Consider the following 4,884-nt stretch of genomic DNA (forward strand, 5'->3'; position numbering starts at 1 on the left):
TTTCTTTCTTTCTTTCTTTCTTTCTTTCTTTCTTTCTTTCTTTCTTTGGTTGTGTGTGTGTGAGTGTGTGCACATGGGTGTGTTGTTTTTTTCTTAATTTTTTTTAATATTAATTTTCAGTTTATTGAGAATTCTCAATAGAGGAATATCGAATGGCAGAGAAACACTTAAAGAAATGCTCAACCTCATTAGCCATTAGGGAAATGCAAATCAAAACGACCCGGAGATTTCACCTTACACCCATCAGAAAGGCCAACATGAAAAACTCAAGGGACAACACATGCTGGAGAGGTTGTGGAGAAAGGGGAACCCTAGTCCATTGCTGGTGGGAATGTGAACTGGTACAACGACTTTGGAAGTCAATCTGGCACTTTCTCACACAATTAGGAATAGTGCTTCTTCAAGACCCAGCTATAACACTGCTAGGTATATACCCAAAATTTGCTCAAGTACACAACAAGGACAATTGCTCAACCATGTTTGTAACAGCTTTATTTGTAATAGCCAGAACCTAGAAACAACCCACATGTTCATCAACGGGGGAATAGATATAGAAATTGTGGTATTTTTACACAATGGAATACTACTCAGCAATCAAAAACAAGGAAATCATGAAATTTGCAGGCAAATGGTGGGATATACAAAAGATCATTCTGAGTGAAGTATCCCAGAAGGAGAAAGACAAACATGGTATATACGCGCTTATATAGACTTACAAGATATGATAAACATAATGAAATCTATACACCTAAAGAAGATAAACAAGAAAGTGGACACGGGGTAAGATGATTAGTCCTCACTTAGAAAGACAAATGGGAGGTGTATTGGACGTATGACAGGAGTCCACTGCGGAACGCATCTGAAAGAATCTACCTAGCACTGTTTCAAAACAGATACTAAGCAAACCTTTGGCAGAAGGGGAGTTAGTATGACGTGGAATGGATAGGAGCTCCACAGGACCAAACATATCTGGGCACAGGGGTCTTTTCTGAGACTGACACTCCACCACGGACCATGTATGGATATAACCTAGAACCTCTGCTCAGATGAAGCCCGTGGTATCTCAGTAACCAATTGGTTTTCCATAGTAAGTGGAACAGGGACAATTTCTGACAGGAACTCAATGGCAGACTCTTTGACCTCCCCACCCCCCAAGGGAGGAGCGGTCCTGCTAGTCCACAGAGGAGGACTTTGAAGCCAACCCTGAAGATACCTGATAAAACATGGTCAGATGAAAAGGGAGGAGGTCCTCCCCAATCCGTGGACTTGGAAAGGGGCAAGGAGGAGATGACGGAGCGAGGGTGGGATTGGGAGGGATTTAGGGAGCGGGATACAGCTGGAATACAGAGTTAATAAAATATAATTTATAAAAAAATTCAGTTTCTTTAGCTCTGTTCCCCATTTTTTAAGTGGATTACTTGGTTTGCTGCTTTTCAGCTTGTTTAGTTCTTTATATATATTGGATATGAATCCTCTGTCAGATAAAGGGGTGGTGATGATTCTTTCCCAATCTGTAGGCAGTCGCTTTGTTTTGAGGATGGTGTCCTTTGCTTTACAGAAGCTTTTCAATTTCAGACAACTAGGAATAGTGCTTCCTCAAGATCCAACCATACCACTCCTAGGCATTTATCCAAAAGAGGCTCAAGTACCCAATAAGGACATTTGCTCAACCATGTTTGTAGCAGCTTTATTTGTAATAGCCAGAAGCTGGAAACAACCCAGATGCCCCTCAACTGAAGAATGGATGCAGAAACTGTGGTACATCTATACAATGGAGTATTACTCAGCAATGAAAAATAAGGAAATCATGAAATTTGCAGGTAAATGGTGGGACCTGGAAAGGATCATCCTGAGTGAGTTGTCCCAGAAGCAAAAAGACACGAATGGTATATACTCACTCATATAAACATACAACATAGAATAAACACACTAAAATCTGTACATCTAAACAAACTAAACAAAAGAGAGGACCCTAACTAAAATGTTCAATCCCCATCCTGAAAGGCAAAGAGGATGGACATCAGAAGAAAAAGAAAATAGGAAACAACCTTGGAACCTGCCACAGAGGGCCTCTGAAAGCCTTTGCAGTATAGACTGTCAAAGCAGATGCTGAGCCTGATGGCCAACTGATGGGCAGAGTGAATGGAATTTTATGTAAGAAGTGGGAAATAGTAAGAGCTGGAGAGGACAGGAACTCCACAAGGAGAGCAACAGAACAAGATAATTTGAACACAGGGAACTTCCCAGAGACTCATACTCCAACCAAGGACTATTTGTGGAGATAACCTAGAACCCCTGCACAGATGTAGCCCAAGGCAGTTCAGTGTCCAAGTGGGTTACATAGTAATGGGAAGAGGGACTGCCTCTGACATAATCTGATTGGTCTGCTCATTGATCACCTCCCCCTGAGGGGGGAGCAGCCTTACTAGGCCACAGTAGAGGACAATGCAGCCACATTTGATGAGAACTGATAGACTAAGACCAGAAAGGAGAGGAGAACCTCCCCTATCAGTGGACTTGTGGAGTGACATGCATGCAGAAAGGGGAGGGAGGGTGTGATTGGGAGGGGAGGAGGGAGGGGCTTAAGGGGGGATACAAAATGAATAAAGTGAAAAAAATTCAGTTTCTTTACTTTATATCTCAGCTGTCACCTACTCCCTCATTACCTCCCAATCTGACTCTCCCTCTCTCATCTCCTCCCACATTCTTCTTCAAATTCACTGATAGGGGAGGTCTTCCTCCCCTTTCATCTGACCCTAGCTCATTAGATCTCATCAGGACTTGTATCATTGTCTTCCTCTGTGGCCTGGCAAGGTTGCTCTCCTCTCATGGAGAGGTGACCAAAGAGCTGGCCACTGATTTGATGTCAGAGACAGTCCATATTCCCCTTACTAGGACACCCACTTGGAGACTGAAATGCAATGGGCTATAACTGAGCAGGGATTTTAGGTTATATGCATGAATGGTCCTTGTTTGGAGTATCAGTCTCAGAAAAGACCCCTGTACCCTGATTTTTTGGCTCTCCTTGTGTAGGTTCTGTCCTCTTCTGGTTTTACTGTCTCCCCCATTTTCATAAGATTTCCTTCACTGTGCCCAAAGTTTGGGTATGTGTCTCAGCATCTAATTTGATATACTGCTGGGAAGAGTGTTTCAGAGGCCCTGTGGTAGGTTCCTGTCTTGTTTCCTGTTTTCTCCTTCTTCCAATGTCCATCTCTTTTGTCTTTAAGAGTAAGGATTGATCTTCTTAATCAGGGTCCTCCTTCTTGATTACTTTCTTTAGGTGTAGAGATTTTACTATGTTTATCCTATATTATATGGCTAATATCCACTTGAAAGTGAATATATATGGTGTGTGTCTTTCTGCTTCTGGGATTCCTCACTCAGGAAGATCTTTTCTAGATCCCACCATTTGCCTGCAAATTTCAGGATTTCCTTATTTATAATTGCTGAGTAGTATTCCATTGGGTAAATGTACCACAATTTCTGTATCCATTACTTAGATGAGGAACATCTGGGTTGTTTACAGTTTCTGGCTAATACCAATAAAGCTGCTACAAACATGGTTGAGCAAATGTCCTTGTTGTGTACTTGAGCATCTTTTGGATATATGCCTAGGAGTGGTATGGCTGGGTCTTGAGGTAGCACTATTCCTAATTGTCTGAGCAAGCACCAGATTGATTTCAAAAGTGGTTGTACAAGTTTACATTCCCACCAGCAAGGAAGGAGGGTTTCCCTTTCTCCACATCCTCTCTAGCATGTATTGTCACTTGAGTTTTTGATCTTAGCCATTCTGATGGGTGTAAAGTGAAATCTCAGGGTTGTTTTGATTTCAATTTCCCATAGGACTAAAGAGGTTGAGTATTTCTGTGTGTTTTTATGCAGTTCAGTATTTCTTTATTGAGAATTCTCTGTTTAGCTCTGTACCCCTTTTTTAATTGGATTACTTGATTTGTTGCTTTTTAACTACTTGAGTTGTTTATATATTCTTGATCTTAGCCCTCTGTTAGATATAGGGTTGGTGAAGATCTTTTCCCAGTCTGTAAGCTGTTGTTTTGTTCTGACTACATTGTCCTTTGTTTAACAGAATCTTTTCAGTCTCATGAGGTTCCATTTATTGACTTGATCTGAGAGCCTGTGCTGTTGGTGTTCTGTTTGGGAAGTTGTCTCCTTTGCCAATGAGTTCTAGGTCCTTCATCAGTTTTTCTTTTAACTGATTCAGTGTGTCTGGTTTTATGTTGAGATATTTGATCCACTTGTACTTTAGTTTTGTACAGGGTGATAAATATGCATCTATTTGCATTTTTCTACATGTGGATATCCAGTTAGACAAGCACCGTTTGTTGAAGAAGCTGTCTATTCTTCATTGTATTGTTTTGGCTTCTTTGTCTAAAAACAAATATCCTTAGTTTGTGGGTTTATTTCTCAGTCTTAGATTTGATTCCATTGATCCACTATTCTGTTTCTATGCCAGTACATGCATGTTTTATTACTATTGCTCTGTAGTATACAGCTTGAGGTCAGGGATGGATATACCTCCAGATGATAAGCTGTTGTACAGGATCATATTGGCAATTCTGGGTTTTTGTTTTGTTTTGTTTTTCCATATGAAGTTGAGAATTTTACTTTTAAGGTCTGTAAAGAATTTTGTTGTTACTTTGATGGGAATTGCTTTGGATTTGTAGATTGCTTTTGGCAAAATAGGCATTTTCAGTATGTTAATCTCACCGATCCATGAGCATAGGAGATCTTTCCATCTTTTGATATCTTTTTCAATTTCTTTCTTCAGAGAATTGAAATTTTTGTGAACAGGTCTTTTACTTGCTTGGTTAAAGTCACACTAAGGTACTTTTTGTTATTATTGTGAAGGATGTTGTTTTCCTAATT

The sequence above is a fragment of the Psammomys obesus genome, unplaced genomic scaffold, assembly GCF_907164565.1.
Source record: "Psammomys obesus unplaced genomic scaffold, mPsaObe1.curated_primary_1811, whole genome shotgun sequence".
NCBI classification, from domain to species: Eukaryota; Metazoa; Chordata; class Mammalia; order Rodentia; family Muridae; genus Psammomys; species Psammomys obesus.